This window comes from Talpa occidentalis, unplaced genomic scaffold, assembly GCF_014898055.3.
Source record: "Talpa occidentalis isolate TD23 unplaced genomic scaffold, MPIMG_talOcc4v2.1 talOcc4.3, whole genome shotgun sequence".
Taxonomy (NCBI): Eukaryota; Metazoa; Chordata; class Mammalia; order Eulipotyphla; family Talpidae; genus Talpa; species Talpa occidentalis.
Window position 1 is genome coordinate 105320504 of NW_023603184.1, and position 18395 is coordinate 105338898.

Sequence of the window (18395 nt, forward strand, 5' to 3'; positions counted from 1 at the left end):
GCTCAGAGAATGGAAGCATTTTCAGTGGCAGAACTGAGATCTGAATGTGTGCCTTCTGCTTCCAGAGCCTGTTTTCCTTCCTTGAGAAATAAAGACTCCAGCCTAACCACCCAGATCTCCCAGTGCCTCCTTGTCATGGAAAAGAAAGCAAAAGAGAAGGAAATGAAACATTGCAGGGCCTCAGGAGCCTACCTTAGACACAGCATACTGGAACCCAAAAAAGCAAACACGGGTTCTGACTCCCAGCTCTCTCTCTCAGAAGGCTGGTTCTCAACATGCACTTAGGGAAACACTGAAGGGTCACAGGACCTGTGGAATGTGCTCCAGAAGATTGTGGCTCATCAAATATGTGGCCATGTTTGTTGTTTTATTAGAAAAGTGATTTTTTAAAATTTACTAAATAAAAAATCAAACAGCAATTCAACATCCTCCTTCTAAAACCACTATAATTTCCCCCTTAATTCTGGGGTAGTATATTTATGTTGCCAGGAGGGGAAGCAATTCTCCAATGTTGAAAGGGGTTCACATCCCAGAAGTTTGGCCTTCATTGAAATAAATGATGCATTGAGTAAAGCTCTTCTGCCTTGATGATCTTATTGGACAAAACAGAATCTGTTCATTTGCAGTAGCCATTCTGTATGGTTCTTCTATTATTCTAAGTAGATTGTGTTTTATTTGAGAGGTGCTGGCCCTAAAAGATGGGAAAATACAAGTGAAAGCATTCAATGAAAGCCTGATACTCTAAAAGCTGAAATGTGTGTTTCAACGAGTCTCTTTTTCTCCTGTTTTCTTCTGGTCATTTCCCATCCTTGATTAGTAATTTTATACCCTAATAGTAAAATATGAAATACTTTTTAATACTGCCATGGTGGTAAAAGTGTTTAGTTTTTATGATGTGTCTCCAGAGATAGATCTTTAGCAGTATATAGTGAGGTTAATTCAGCATAAAATAGTATAATATCTTTCTTATTTCTGTTCATTCACATAGAAATTATGGAACAAATTCTAACAAAAGGTTTACTCCACTGGCTGAAAACTAGTGTTTTAGTAGATTTGGATTTTCTTTTTCACTTTAGGAGGTTAGAATATTTCCAATCAACTTAAAAAAAAAATCTAATAAGTAAGAGTTATTTTCCATTTTTGTTTCCTCAGTTTCCTGGAAACCTTGTGATCCCTTCCATGCTGTCATTTTATGAAGATACTAATACTCTTCCCTTGGCTGTATCATGCACATGTGAAGGGTGGAGAAATTCAGTTAGCTGCACGCTAACACAGTGGGGAAGCCAGGAAAAGAAAAGGAAAGGAGAAAAAAAAACCCATAAACCAGGAACATCTTCCTTGGTCGCTGGGTCACACTGAAAGTAGATTCCTCAGCTCTCAAGCCTGTGGAGATTCAATTCCCTCCCAGGAATTCTCAGTGTCCTGTCTCCTGACAAGTACCGAGAGTAGATGGGGTGAAATGAAGGTAAATTCCATATGTGCAATTATATTCACTCTTCCTGATATCAGTACTTACAAAAGTCCAAATTGGGCTTGTACAATGAACTACATTTTAAGTTAATCTCACCATGGCTTCTAATTTCAATCTCTAATGAATGCTTGGCACTCCTGGGCTTCCTTTCATAAAAAGACAAAGTTCCTGCTTCTCACTTCATAAAAATGGCAAGAACAAGTTAACCTTTAGCTAATATGGATAAGAAAAGGTTAATACGAGTGGAATGAAAACACTTTTTCCCCACCATTTTAATTTTACAGTGAAATCCAAAGCTCTTTAGACTAGATAATTGTTAGTTTTTCTGGGTACTTACTGCATTACCCCACTTGGAAACCTATTAAGAATTAAAAGTAAACATGTCAAACAAGAACTGCTCCCTAATTAATACTAAGACATGTATGAAAACATTCTTGAATATTAGGCTTAGTAGTATTGTATATTATACCGTCCTTGCTTATAAAAAGTTAAATGTTTCTTCAAATGAGAATGCAGACCAATAAAGATTGCTAAATATGCAAAATGTAGTGATCCATTTGACACACACAACCCAGTTCTGATAATGTTACACTGCCTACCTGCATTTTAAAGATTAATTAATTCTAACTATCCTCCTGTGAGAGAACTGATAAATAAAAAAGTAGATTAACAGAGAAGTTAAAAAATATAAAGCATCACACAAAGCTTCTGCACCTGAGGTCAAAATTCACTGGGTGGTGACAAAGAGACTTTAATTCTCAGTCTGATTTCTAGCTGCATGATCCAAACACCATGTCACAAGGAGACATAAAGAAATGTGACGCAATGCTTCACGAACCCCAAGAATTTGCTGCTGCTCTTTAACAGCAGAAACTAAAACCAACCATAACCATATAAAACCCAAACAAACAGACTGATCTCTTAAACTCTGACCCAATCTTAACCCAAGTATTAATGATTTTTCTCAGAACTAAACCGACGGAGATTTTCCAAGAAACAAAACCTACCTTTCTAAAACATCAAAGGGCTCCAAAGCACACAAACTGTGGTGTGCGGACAGTGTCGGCAGGACCTGTCCTGATGTGGCCCCCATGCCATGCTCTGCATTTCATCATGTGACGGCCCAGGCAGCAGCAGATTCTTTGAGCCTGACAGTGTTGTCATTCTCACACTGTCCCACTTTGGGACATTGGGTGACCAGGTCTGATGAATTAAAGGACAAGGCTTTGAAAGGTCTAGAACTTTGGGGAGGAGGTGGTACTTTGGGGACATGCCAAGTCCAAGGTGAAATGTAGTCATTAGACAAACTGTCATCACCCAGCCACCCAAATTCAATAAGAGTGTGTTACCACATGATACAAGGTAAAATAATGTCATTCACTTCCAGACTCCTCACCAAGTAGAGGAAAATTGGTTCATTTATGCTGCCTGGACAGCAGCAAACACACTGGTCCATGGGATAATTCCATGTAGATTAAAACTCTAGTCTTTTAGGCACTCCATAATTGCTTGTCAAACTAAATTACTGTTCCCAGACACCTTGTGGTCTCAAAAAGCTAACCTGTCTCTGAAAGTGCATATCATGGTTACATGCTTACCACACCTAAGAAGTCTGCAGCTTATTAATGAAAACATATGTAGAATGAAAGGGGGCGGGTGGGTTGTAACGGGAAGAAAGAATATCAAGACAGGTTTTAAAAGTCATAAAACGTGGGTCTCATTCTTCAAGTCATTAAAACACCCATAGCAGTCTGCTGTTTAATACAATAAAATATGAAAGTGAGGACTGTAACAGTTTAGCCATATAATAGGATAAAGAAAGTCTACCGAAGGATATAAAACCTAGAGCATGGCAGTACTTTCCATGACCTTCAATGACTTACATCTATAAAGGACGCACCAGTTTAACCTCCAGTGAGAAGAATTTTGCACAAAGTCCTGTCTATGGGCCCTTTTCTAGAAGGTCTAGACTTAAAGCTCTAAAAGCTGATAGGATTTTAACCAGCCACTGGAGAAAAGCAAGTCACTGGAATCCATAGTCTTAATTCTCTGATTTTTGCCAATAGTTGAGAGCAAACATTTTATATTGAAAGTTAGAGTACATGATTCTGGAATATCTATGCTACAGAAGATCTTTGATTCCATTTCCAACTTTGCAGCAATTCCATTAGGATATGATTTTATGAGTGAGAAGGAAAGATAAAGAAAAGAGAATAAAAACATGTATTTTCATTCTGTCAACAATAATAATATCCCCTAAAACAAAAAAAAAACCAAAATAATCTCAAAAATCATTTAAAAAGATAATAATCTCAGATAGTCAATAATTGGTATGTCCACTGGAGAGTAAAATTCTGTTATTACTATGTGCTCTATGGTAAGAAAAACAACAGCTTCTACATTAAATTTTTTAAAATTGTGCCTCTTCCAAGTTTTTATAATTGAAGTGTTGAAAATCTAATACACCCTTTCAAAGGGGAAATCTAAACAGTTTTCTGTCAGTAACAGCAACATACAGTAGTCTGGAACCTCCTTGAAGTTAATTGCAGCACAGCTCACTAATGAAACTTTCCATCTATTAAATCTTAACAGGCATAACTATAAAAATGGCGCCAAGCTTTCTCTTGCTCTGGAATGTCCCAGCCTGCACTTTGTGACTTTTACCCTTTATCTTGGTAATTACTGTAATTATTGCAGAGTTGAGTAGAATCAAGATCTAAGAATATACATTTTTTTCCAAGTGTATTTGTTTCATGTGCTCAGGATGAGAAATGCTGGAGATGGCCCACAAGAAATGTAGCCAGCTATGTTCTTTTCACTGTATAGCCCCTGTTAAGGTCAAAAACTGTTGGATTATCATTGCCCCAGAATACATATATGATATATTATTAGCTTCTGTAAGACTGAGATTTCTAGCAAACTGATAGTATCTATTATTTTGGAAAACTTGTGTATTAATAGGAAATAAATTTATAAATAATGTAAGGATGAAGGAGAAAATGTCAAGTTTTTCCAAAACTGTTCCCTCCTTTTTTCACATTATTCATGAGGAAAATGGACATCATTCTTAATCAATGTTTGGATGAAAATCAAAAGGAAATAGCAATTCTTTCTCTATTATAGGTTCTCATGAAGGAAAAAAAAATCATTTTAATTTTACTGTCTCTATATGGCTATGTCCCAATGAAAAAAGGAGGATATAATTCTTGCCACCAATTATTTGCTTAATATTTCCTAATATCGATTCTTCCCGATACTAACAAAATAGTGCTCCTAGGAAGTGAAATCACTGTTACTGGTTTCAAGCCTTTGTCCTAAATAGCAGCAGCTAGAGAAGGGAAATGTCCCACTAAGAGACCGGTTTGAGGGCCAAATGAGGATGGACTGTATGCATAATGCATTGCAGTTATCTTTATAAATTAATGCTTTGCTGCAGGATAAATGTATTTGCAATCTAATGCCCAGTGGGCATTTTATTCCATTTCTATTTTCTTTCACTAGCCTAGTTGGAGCCAAAAAGACAGCATGTACATATATAGTTTTGGCTAAGATTACCAGGACATAAAACATGTTAATTAACTTCTGAAAAGTAAGTTTTGATTAGTTTTATAATATCTGTCTGGTACCTCAGTGATAAAGAGGAGTTTTTGAATGACCCTGCAGACCAAATTTCCACTTAAATGATCATCAGTTCCTAGTTTATGTATTATATGGGCTTCTCTGTACAACTGAACACTCAGTATGACATAGGCCTATCTGTTAGAGAAAACTAAAATGCATATTCCTAGGCCAGTTGAATCAGGTATTCTTGGGGAAAGATGGGGAAGACAGAAATACATCTTTTACCAGGTTCCCTAGGTCATGCCAATCCACTAAAACTTGCGCATAGATGGGTTAAAGGAACTTCAGCATGATTTATTACCTTCAGTTGTCCCATATATAAAATCATCTTCATTGGCCACTAATATTTTTACTTCACCCTGTTGAGGGCAAGACACTCTCCTGAGGGGTGTGGGGGTTCTAAAGGTGAAATGGTGGCATGTTTGCCCTCTGGGTGCTCACAGTCCAGTTGGAGAAGTAAATCAAAGCTAAATGGAACACACCCTACATGTACATTATACAGATAGCAATAATAGTGAGAGGTCACTTGCTGAGCTCAGTGTCTAAGCAGGCCTATTGACATATTTTATCTCTTTCCCATAATCTTAGATAGACAATTTCATTTTTCTTTTGCTACAAATAAAAATATTCTAACCTTAGGAAATTCCAGCGCTAGTCCCAAGGCCACATGTCTCGTAAATGAGAGAGGTGGCATGGCATCCACGCCCTGTGGCCCCAAGGCACATCCCCTTCCAGCCCACTGTGCTGGTCTATTTAGCAGGAGAACCACAGGAACTAAGCTGGGATTTAGTGCCATTTTCACTGATGACTGAACTTCAATTAACAATGTCACAAACAAAGCTGTGGGGCCACAATGAGTAAAGTGCCTTATACACTAGGGGATGTGATTTACTCCTGCTGTAACCCATGCATGACATAACAAGGATATTATAATGGGGTTTTCTATGTTTTGTCTCCAATATTCAAGAATGAATTATCTTGCAAAAAGGTTAGTTTGTTGTGGTCAAACATACGATGATCCAAACTTAGTCTTTTCCAAGCCACGAACATTTTTCCCTGATTCTGTAACACAGATTTAATTTAGGGTAGACAGAGGTCAATTATAGTTTGAATTGTTGAGAAAGCATGCTTTATTTTAAGTGTTGCATTAAAACTCAAAAATCTTATTCGAAATTTTATAGACATGGCTTCTCAAAGGAAAATCAAATAATATAAAGCAAAATATAAAAACAAAACTAAAACACTGACAGATCCACAAAGTTACAGCATAGAAATAGTAAGTTAGATGGGTCAAAGGAATTGGATATCACAAAATTAAAATCTTTTAACTCTGTTAATATTAAGACAACCTAAATTATTTTTTATGAATTATCTTGAAGCATTAAGTAAAATCATTTAAAAATGTGGTTTTAATGGTTATTTTTAATTGCATTTTTAAATTTTTGACTTAATTATAGATTCATATGGAGTTGTAAGAAATAATACAATGAGATATCCACATAAAAGAGTAAAACTTCAGTACAGTATCACAATCAGAATAGCAGCACCAACAGTGAAGATAGAGCATTTCTACCACCACAGCAATTCCTCATGCTGTACTTACTTGGAACTTAAAGCTCCAAGGCTGGGGTATATAAGGCAAAAAATAAAACCAGGAATTCACCACCATGTTGTTTCTGGGATTACAAGAACCCTAGATCATCTGCCTTCTTCTTTCTACATTTGAGACTCTTGTACTTGATTTTTAGATAATTTCCTGGGTTTTCAGTGTTACTATAGGGAAAAATACATCTACTCCATCTTTGGGAAGTGGAAGTCTTACTAGTTATTTTGAGATATTTGTTTGAAAATAAAAAACACCAATTTTATAATATTATACCAAGATAAGGGACAAATGTTTCCTCATAGGTGCATCTGTCCCTTCATGACCCCCCACAAGAGAGAAATACCCCAAGTATGCTTCCTGACTTTGCACATACAAACACACACCTGCATGAGAGCCCATTTTGATCCTGAAAACACTCAACAGCTTGCATATGTAACAATGTAAAGCCTTGATTTATAAGGAAAAATAAGCATCAAAAGTAAAAAATAAGGATGAATTGGCAAAATCACTTACAAAATATAAAGGAATTAATACTCTCAACTTATGAAAAGTTCTTAACAACTAATAAGAAAAATAGGTCCAGAATATGAAATGGCAGCTAATAAAATAAGACAACTGGCCAAGACACACATTCTCAAAACAATCTCAACTAATTGATAATCTGAAAAATTCAAAACAGAGCTATTTTTTGGCCTTTTTATTCACTTATTTCAATATTCAGTCAGTGTCTATTGAACAATGACTGTGTCCAGTGTGCCAGCAGTGAGAATACATCTGAATAAAATAGACATGTTCCCTTCCTCAAACACTAGTAAGCAAAGCAAATCTTGAACAAGTAATGGTGCCAGCTGTGATGTGCTGTGTGCCGGAGAGAGGAGAGTAGAGAGAGCTATGGGGACACTAACATGGGATGCAATCCATTTTAAGGGTTCAGGCAGGACTCCTAGAGAGAGAGGGATTTAAGCTGGCAGGGAAAGGAAGAACAAAGAGGAGCCAGAAACCAAGGGTGTGAGCAGAGCTACAGACAAAGGGAGAGCACATGCAAAGGCACAGAGGTGAGAAAGAATGTGGGACATCAAGCATGGGACTGAATGGAGCTCAGTGTGGCAGGAATGAGAAAGTTCATGGAAACTGAGGAGAGATGCAGCCAGCAGTGAGGTCAAGGTTGAATCTTGGTCTTTAGTGCATGTCTAGGTCTTCAGCAGACCTTAGGGCAACTGGAAAGTATTAGATCAGGTGGATATTCAGTGTTAGACTACCCAGCTGGCTGCAGGGTGAAGAATGGATTGTAAGCCGCTGAGAAGCCAGCAGGAGTGTTCCTGACCTGGCCCAGGAGAGAGGTGCTGGTGGCCTGGAAAAGGATGATTTCATGGGGATATAAAAAGAACTAAAGGAGTTGACAGGAATTTGTGAATGAATAAGCCAGAAGAGGGAAAGTAAAAAGTCAATGTCAAAATCCCAGCAACAGCCTGGAGAATGGGACTATTTGCTGAGACAGGAATTATGCAGGAGAAGTAAATTTGAAGGAGGAAGAATGAATACAGGCATGATCTTTGCTGAATTTGAGAGACCTGCGGGATATCTGAGCAGGAACCATCAGGAAGGCAGTTGGATGTACTTGTCTGGAGCTTGGGAGACAGATCCGGTTCCTGTGGCCTTTGGATGGTAGAGAAAATAGCAAAGAGGAACATCCCAGGCCCATGAATGGAGCCTGAGGAACATGAGCATTGAAGAGGAGGGAAGCCAGCAAAAGAGATGAAGAAGCAGGAGGCAGAGAGGCAGGAGGCAAACAAGGCAACAGGCCTACCACAAGAGGGTACAAAAGCAAAGCTTGAGCAATGAAAAGATAAAATAACTTAGCATTAAAATTCAAACTGTGTGGAACTCTCAATTTTAGATTCAACACATTCACGTTTACAAAGTACTAACTTTATGCTAAAAACCATGCTGGAACTTTGGTAAACTTAATTTTGTTATCATGTAAAGTTAGTATTCTTTGTAACAGGTGAACAAAGTTGAGGAATATTCTCTTTCTTGTCAGTGGAGTAAAAATCTGGATTTTTTTAATAACCTGAAGTCAAAATAAAGTAACTTTCAGAAAAAATTTATACGTCGAGGTCTTTCTTACCTTGCTTCTATTATATTCACTGGCTTGATATACTCAATACTTTGCTTTCTTTTTAATGTCCGCAAATGTTAGCGTATGGTGTCAGCATAGAACAGAGCTAAGGCAGGATGCAATTGCTTCCAGAGCTTGAGGGGCAGGAGGGGAGAGAGGAAGCAAGGCTTCTTGAAAGGGGTCCCCTTTCCAGCTGGGGGCCAGGCCTTCTGAGCCTAGCCCCCACAGACCCAAGGCTGTGTTGAAGAGGTTGATGGGAGTGGGGCTGTTGGTGACAAGGATCAATTTTAGGCTCAAATTCTAGAGCAGTTTTACCTGAATCTCTGGCCAGCCCAGCAAAGTTCCTGGTGATGTTCTTTTTCTTGTCTTTCCCTTTTCTCTTTTTGTGGCTTTGTGACTTTTTCTCACTCATGTGGCAAGCATTTTCGTGATATGCTGCACTTTAGCTCTCTCTGTGGCTAGGTAAGTTTTTGTGTCCCACTCCAGGCATTCCAGAAATAAGCTGGTCTGCCAGACCACATCCAGAAACAGAAACCGATGACACATAGATCTGTCTGTGCCCGTTTTGTCCCTCTTGGCTCAGAGTATCATTTTGTTCCCAAGACAGGTTTAAAGTATGGTAGTTGCTAACAAACACCAAATTCATCTTTGTTTGCCCATCACACTTGGTAAGGCTGCCCAATTATAGACTCTCAAGTAAAAAAAAAAAAAAAAAAAAAAAAAAGCAGCCCAGAATTAATGCTACTTCTTCCGCTTCCCTTCACTCAACATTTTGTTATCTTTGCAGATACTGCCAACCATGTCTTCAGGTGATCCCTCTACTGCCTGTGTCATCTCTGCTCTTTGGTTAGGTCCTGATCACATCTCCCCTGGAAGGCAACAGCATCCCTGCCAGGGCTTAGTTATTTGTCCAGATTTTTGTTCCCTTATGTTCTCTTTGCAATTATTCAAAAGCTATAGATACTTCACGTGTAATCCCCAAGGGGCCTTTCTCTAGCTAGGGGAGGGGCAGGGAGAGGCCCCTCTAACCCCTATTACCCTGGCGAACAGCTTCTTCTCACTCTCTCATCTATACTTCTTGGACCATCATAGAAACCGCCCATGTCATTTCACTGAAAACAGAGTACTGAAGGTAACCTTCTAGGGCCTCCCTGGTGGCGCAAGGTGTTAAGCACCGCACTATGAAGCAATCCACAGTCTCTGCAGCACAGGTTCGATCCCCAGATGACCAGGGAGCCACCCACATGGCACAGCAGACCTCTCCTGTCTCGCCCGCTGCTACCCTCACCAGTGTATTTCAGTCAATGTGCCTGTTCTGTTCCCCACTCTATCGCTGGTGAATCCTCTCACCCCCTGCATCTCTGGCCTGTAACCTAGCTCATGTATGCATAAATTAATCTTAAAAAAAAAAAGTAGCCTCTTAAAAAAGTGGTTTTTTTGTTTTCATTTTTATTCCAGTCAAGAAGACAGGAATGGCCTTTATCCTAACATTTGCCCTTCATCTGTCTTTTCGCAAACGGAAGCCAGCCATTTGTATAGCCAAAAAGCCCATGAATCCACCAGCTCACTTGTCTATTTTAACTCCATAGAAAAACTAATTTTTTCACTAGCTCTTTTGCTCCTATCAACTAGTTCCTGCACTACTACCATTTCCTGGCCTCTTCAGAACAAGCTCTTTATTTGATTGCCAGGTAGTAAAATGACAGTGAAGAACATTTATAATACCTCCCAAATGGTCAAATATGGTAATTCCCAATGGTCAAGCAGAAATAAAAATGTGTGGCTCCTGAACCTCCTTTCTATTAAAAACCTGCACTGAAATATTGAAGCAACTGCAAAGTCGACAGTAGCGACTACAAATGGATCAGACGCTTTTTAAAGGTCAGTAAGTCTCTTTCTCTCCCACATCTCAAAAACTCCCACTGAGAAAGACACTAAAATCCAGTGGATGTTTTGAGACACACGCAAAGGGCCACTTGCTTTGCAGGTGGTGGTGGAGGGCAGGACAATGCCCAGCCTTGTGAAAGATTCTGTGGAAGCTGCACGGCCGCCCATCTTTCTTAGTTTTCTCCCTTCAAGAGGAGGTTCACATCGACAGTGAAATGACTTGTTTTTAAAATTCTTAGAAGAGATAGCATTTTCACAATCTTTCTTTTCTGCACCTAAAGCTATTTGCAGTGGAGGGAGATGGAGTGGGACCTCAGACAGAGAATAGTTTGTGGTCTCTCTGCTAATGATGGATGGTTAACAAGAGCTAGAGTTACTTAATGGAGAAGATATGGGTGGGCAGTGGCATAAAGCTTCAAATCCCTCTTCTGACACCTCTGTATGATCCTAGCTGAGCAGACCGGGAAAAGTCCCCTATTTCTCCATTTATCAAACAATAGTCACAATGTTTCTTCTTCATATTTCATAAGGATGTGGGATGAAAAAGTACGTCATATTTGTTTTTTAAGTGTTTTTAAATGAAAAGTGATATAGAAAATAAGGTGAAAGCAATCGCCTTTCTATATGCTTTCTGCCAGCTTTATAAATTCACTATAATCCAGCGTGGTTTCTGGGTTTCTCCTAGGAATCTTTCTGTGGGTCAGTATAAAAATTACTGTCTTATCTCCTATAAAAATAAAGGATCAAAGGATCATGGGTACAAAAAGACTTTTGCACATCTTTCTGCTTCCCAGCGGGACCCTCCACTTACACTAGCAGGAAGTTACTCTTCTTTTTCTGAAACTCTCTTGTTTTTTATAGTGTTGAATCCCAACTCATCAAGGTGACTGATATATTTTGCTGTATACAGAACACTTGGTTATTCTTTTTCTTTCAAAAGTGCATGCATTATAGAGGCTCTCCCCATTGCCGCTTTCTAAGACCCCACCCCCTCCCACCCCATACAGAAACAGAAAGCAAGGTATTCAGGAGGGGTGGGGTAAATATTGTATTTTCAACAAATAGAATTTTTTTGTTAATTGAATTCTTCGGCCAACTAAAATGAACCCTTTGTGTTTGAAACTATCTTCATTCCTTACAAGCTCTGCACACTGTGCATGTATTTGTTAAAGGACTCATGATTTGCAGGGCCAGGGGCCATCTTCCTAATGTCAGGTCTCACTGGGCGGTATTTTAGATACAAATAAAGAACACACAAAATACTGGGGTCAATGTGCACTGGTCTGAGAACATGCCCTAGAGGTGATAGTTCTATAAACAAAATTTTCTTTGGGTATCTTTATCATTTGTCTTTTTTTCCAAATAAAAGTGAGGAGAATAAATCTAGTTATTTGCAGATTATTATTAGTTGAACTGGGATGCTAATTTTACTTCTATAAAAATAAGGAAATCAAGACAATACAAATTTAGCTAATAGGATGCAAAATCTATCCTGTCTTTTCTAGTTCTAGATTACCAGAACAAATTTTAGTATGTTTAGAGGTAGAACATATTAGTCATAGTAATTATTGTAGTGTTTCCATCTTCAAGTTTCCGGTCCTGGATGTGATAACTATCTCTCCTTCTCTTTGGGTATTCTCTATGGAACCCAGGACCCACACCCTCAGTATGAACTAAGACTGCAAACTTCTGTATTTGGATTCTTTGTCTTTACCAGGGAGCCTCTCTTCAGGATTAACAACTTTGAGTTGGAATCAGCGTGGGGCACAAATCCTGTACCCACTCTTTACCAGTTCTCTGACCTTGAGCAAGTTACTTAACATCTCTGTGCCTATCTGTAAAATTGTACTACTTGCTAAGGCTGGCTGTCATGAGATTGAAATGAAATAACCTGGCTAAAAAGCTTAACATAGAAAGCTGTAATTAAATGTGTCAATCTTTATCAAATTTATCTATTTTATGTTAAGCTGATCACCTTTCTCAGACCCCACAAGGAACTATTACTCACAGAGCTCTCCAGAGCAAATGTATAATAATAATGCAGATTCCTGGCTCCCACCCACAGAGGCACTTCACTCAATCGGTCTGGAGTGAGGTTTAGAAGCACGTATTTTCACTAAGTGCTCCTCATCATAATACACTCAGAAGTTTGAGAACCACTGCCATGCAGGAAATTCATGCCTTAATGTCATGGACTTAGATCATTTGTTGGCTACCAGGCATCTGAGCCCCCAAATATCTAAATTCTACATTGTATTAGGGCAAGTCCCTCCTACTCCAAAAACTGAAACAGGAATGTCCTCCTTCTCCCTCACCTTCTTCACCTCTTAGCCCTTCCACACAAGCACACACCACAGCAAGGCATTCATCCAAACAGACACTTCCATCCAGATTCTGACTTGTGGAGAGAGGAACCCAAGGACAAAGGCATAGATGATTGGTGGCCCCGCCAGGAATGGCATGACCAATAGCCCTGACAGTGTGCAACAGGCCTGTGATAAGGGGCACATCCACCCCTGCTCCTGCCACGTGTGGATAAAAACATCTTTGATAAGGTGGGGAAAAGGAGCGTTTTTAGCATTAAGATATTCTACAATTATGCTAAAAGGTGGACAATCTTAGGAATATTTGATAAGGTTCAGCAAACAGACAAAGACTCAGTTAGCATACTAACACACTAAAATTATGCTATGCGCAACTGGTCAGTCAATTTTTGCAGAAGAAAGGTTTACTTATCTTGAAGATGCTTCACCCCGAGGCTAGAACAAGCGTGTCACCAATGTCACCATTATTGACCTTCTACTTGCAGAACCTGAAAACAATTCCCAGCTCCTACTCTAGGTTTAGCTAAGTAAAACCAGATGGCACTGAATGCCTAACTTAATGATAGCAGGAAATAGAAGCAAAACTTGGGGCAGAGAGTGCAGAAAAGACAATGAAGACTGTAGGAAGGAGAGAGAAGGCAATGGGGCCTCCAGAGGTGGACATGGGTGGATGGAAGGCTGCTAAGTGGTAGGAGGGGCTGCCTATACCCCCAACCCCTTGTTCTGGGAGATGCTGAGCTGGAAAACAGTTCCTATCCCTACCCTGCCTCCCCATCCCACTCCTCAAACTCAGGAATGGGAAGGATATCACTGCCTGGAAGCTCTTCTAGCTCCCTGTCCTACCGGGAAAAATGTTTGTGGGGCATGCACATGTTGCTTGTCAAAAGAAACATCAACAGATTTGGAGGCTAAGTTCAATTTCAAGGTATGCATTTGTAAACTCTTTTGGCTGAGGCGTTAAAGATACCAAGGCTGGGCCTCCCCGGTGGCGCAGCGGTTGACTGCTGGGTTGCGAACCTGCCCGCAGTCTCTGCAGCGCTGGTTCGATCCCTGGCTGCTCCCCGGCCACCAGAGGAGGGTCCCACATGGCGCGCAGACCTCTCCTGCCGCCCGCTGCTCCCCTCAGCAGTGTACTTCGGTCCTTCTGCCTGCTCTGCTCCCCGCTCTGGCTCTGGTGAATTCTCTCACCCTCCCGCACTTCTGACTGTACCCAGTGCATGTATAAAACAAACAAACAAACAAATAAATAAATAAAACATGCCTCTATTTAAAAAAAAATTAAAAAAAAAAAAAAGAATTCTGTGTTTTGCCAGTATGTGTTCTTTGATGATTTATATTCCACAAATTAGTGAAAACATCTGGTATCTGTCTTTTACTTTCTGACTTATTTCACTTAACATAATCACCTCAGGAGCTATCTTTTTGTCCCCAAAGGCATGCTTTCATCCTTTTAAATAGTTAAGTAGTATTTCATTGAGTACATATTCCAAAATGTCTTTATCCAGTCTGACTTTGAGCATTTGGGTTGGGAAAAAACACGACTTTTATCAGCCATGGCTCTGCCACACAGGCCATCTGCTACCATTCTGAATTTCAGTTTCCTTTCTTGTTTATATGGGGTACAGTGGATACCATGACTTGCTTACCTTGTGCACATCCCCCACTTCTTCCTTTTGAACATAAACCTTATTTTGTTCTGATCATCCCTACCTCTTGTCCATGAAACTAAATGCCTTGGGGGCACCCTGACTCTCTCCCCAGTAGAAGAAATAGGCCTGATTGTTCCAAAAGTAATCCCATTCCACTCACCAATGATTGTTTCAATAAGTGTGTGCAGTGCAACTCTGCCCAATGAAGCATGAAGGGGAGTGTGCAGGAGGGTTTTTGGGGAAAAAGTGTCCTACTTCTGAGAGGAAGTGTCATAAGGGGGTGGGGGAGGTGGCCTTACAGCTTTATCCAAAAATACTTGGCCTTTGCTATAATGGAATTATTGCAGTCATTTTCCTACCATTCTGAGGATGTGCACAACACCAACAATAGCAGTTTAATAAAAGTGACTGGGGTCTTGATGCCAGTGTTGAACCACTGAATCAACAACCCTATAATATGCTCACTGCTTGGAACTAAAAGAATGCACTTATTGTTAAAGACATTTTGAGCTGAGTTTTCTTTACTTGCAGCCTAATGCATCCAACTGATAGTGTGGGGATATTTGTAAAGGGCCTAGGAAATAGAATAAATCATAAAATGTTAAGCGGTAATAAAGGTAATATATTAAGATGATGATGATGAATGAGTGCTTAATTCTCATCTTCCATATCTTTGTAAAATTTTTTTCAAGATCTTTAAATCAGTTTCCAAATACACTTAGTATTATCTAACATAACTAAAGATGAGAAAGTGGAAATAGAAAATTGGTCTTATTTTCTGTGACTACCACAGAATTTGTTGGAGGGCATGGTCTGGCTCTCCTGTTACCCTCCTTGATTCCTGTCAACCTAAAGTCCCCAAGCTAGCTTAGCATTCCTCGAGTATTCCCTTTCACCATTTTCCTTGTGTTTCTGTGTATCATTTTCTCTCTGTGCTCCCTTAAACTCCCAATTGTAATCCCATTGACTGGAATGACACTCACCAGCAAAGGCAGGCATAATCAATGTCAAAACTAGCCCAAAATTGGCCTTGGGCTCTTGTAGCTGCACCGTTTTCTAATTCACTTAGAGCTTTACGGACAGCTCTTCTATCTCCCATCACAGAGCGGATAACAGCACTGAGGAGAAGGAGATAGGGCTGCACTCTGCTCCTCTCCTGGTCCTATTTAATTCCAGGTGTGTTTTCAACTGGGGATTTAGAAAAGAACAAAATAAAACCTGGAACATCTTTCCTTTATTTTCAAATGATTAGTAAATAAGTACATACCTCCATTACAGAGCTGGTATATAAAGTTGAACAGCTCTCTTGCCTGCTGTACCAATTACCTGGTCCTTGAAATCAGCGATGATCTCATCTCTAATCTCAGATACAGAGTTTGGTTTTAAGGGGATCACTGCCTAGCAGGAGGAATAATTAGAATGAAATTTCTGATTCCTAAGAGATGCATAGTTCTTGGAGAACCTTGCTTAGACATCTGACTTAAGCTACACAGATCTTTCTATGAGGAATGATTTCTATGAAATATATATACATATGTACATACATGTACATTTCATATCCCGGTATTATAAGGAAACTCAAAATTACCTAGCCCAATCCCTGGAAAGATTCAAGAGCCAGAAAGATCAAGAGATTTAATAACACACAGCTCACATGAGGTTACAGGTAGTAGTAGTAAAAGCAATCATAACGGCACTTACTACTGATTTAGCTCACACTGCATGTATTGTATTCATTAATCCAGTCCTCAGAATTACCATATATAGTACATGTTATTTACTCCCTTTTTAGGATGAGAAAAGGGAAGCTTAGCAAATTTAAATATTACTAGTAGACATACCTGCCAATATGGAGAGATGGTTCTCAAACCTGGGACTGTGTAACTAGTGCATACTCACAAGCACCCTGCCAGGTTCATTTGTGTTATTCTGGATTTTGTAGACTCTATCTAATCGTACCATGCCAAGATAATATACACATTCAGAAGAAATAGTATGACACTTTATTTTGAACTTTATAGTTCATATTCTTTAACTCTAACCAATGTTCATTCTATTTCGACCAAAAAAAAAAATGAGCCTCATAATATGACTTAAATCTAATGCTTGCATATATTAAAATAGCTTGTAGACAATGTATAACTCCATCTCTTTACAAAGCATGGTATTCTCTTTCCTTAAAGCTCAGAAAATTGTTAGGAACACAGTAAGTTTCTTTTCATTTTTTCTTTAAGTATTAAAACAAAACACCTTTGACTTTATCCTTTTAGATCTCCCCTATTTATCAGATTGACATTTTGAAATTTGGGTTTGCTATGAAAATAGCTTACCCAATGAAAGAGCATTGTGTTGGGCCAATGTCTTTTTTGAGCGCTGTGACTCCTGGTTTCATTGTTCTGTTTTGCTACAGAATTACCATTGCTATTTTTAAATCACAGCTGTAGATTGTCAGCTTTGAACCACTCCTGCTCTAGGCTGCACAGCTCTAGCCGCCTTTTCAGTCCTACTGATAAGCTATCCCATGTGTAATATTTTTATGGCTTCTCATCTATTTATAATTGCTTCTCCAAAACTAGAAAATTGTGTTTGTGCCCTACTTTTTTTTTCCCTGATCTACATTACCCCTCTGACTGAAGTAATAACCTGTCATGCTTAAACAATTAGTGTAATGCAGAGGACACTCGGGCCTCCTACACGCTGCTAATGGAACACCAAGTGTGGCTTTAAGAAGTCAGGTAAAATGTGTTTTACATAGACCAGCGCTGCATTCTAGCAAGCCACTTTACAGATGTGGGACCATGACAGGGAGTGGTTCTCAAGGGGTGGTCTTCCTCCATCTGAAGTCAGACTCAGTGGGGAGGCTTCCATGACTCAAATGCAAACTAGTGCATCACCAATACTGTCACTGTATGTTCAATGTGACGTCATGGAGCTACCACGTCCAGGTCTCCCAAATGCTGATGATTCCAGAGGATGGTTCTGAGGCATCTCCCTGGCTTCAGAGCATGCAAGAGTTGTTTTCATCCATACATTAATTCACTCATTGTTTATTCATTGCTTTACTAACTCAATAGGTATAGATGAGCAGAGTTTATTCAGCAATACCCCAGCTTAAGAGATATGTTATCAAACATTCCTGAATTAAACTCTTAAACTCTACTTTTTAATAAAAATATAAGCAATAAATAACATTTCTGAGCTTCTAGGAAGAGGCAGCACAACACAGAGGTTAAGATCTTGAACTCTGAACTCTGGAGCCAGTGTGCATTTGGGTGAATTTTTGCTTTACCACTTAACTATGAGATATTGAAATTCTCCTGAGTCTCAGTTTCTTCACCTGTAAATGGGAATAATTATAGTCTCTATCACCATAAGGCTGTTATGAGGATTAAGTGAGTAAATGTAAGATGAGCTTTTAAAACAGAGTTGGTAGGTCCTTACTGTCATTATGTGTCAAGAACCTTGTAATGTGTACCACATACACTATCTCAATTAAAATATGCAAGCAGGCATCATTTTTATTCTAACTTAGAGGTGAGAAAACCAGTGCTTAGAAAGGTTACATAACTTGCCCAAGGTTGTGGAGAGATAATGAAGAGTGAAGCCAAGATTCCAAGCCAGGCCTTCTGCTGACAGTACATGTGCTTAATTCTTCTGCTGTGCTACTCTGACTTCTAACCAAGCCAGACCAGGCTGGGTGAAGTATGGTGTGACTTGG

The 18395-nt window shown here is 39.3% G+C and overlaps 1 long non-coding RNA gene across 1 annotated transcript in view; it reads right to left on the minus strand.

Moving 5' to 3' along the window:
- Window positions 1–434: 434 nt before the first annotated feature.
- The window catches only part of LOC119254788 (uncharacterized), a 48561-nt gene continuing 30600 nt past the window's right edge, over window positions 435–18395 (minus strand). The window contains exon 6 of the long non-coding RNA XR_005127355.2: window positions 435–691. This is a non-coding gene — a long non-coding RNA (uncharacterized LOC119254788). The remainder of the gene's footprint in view (window positions 692–18395) is intronic.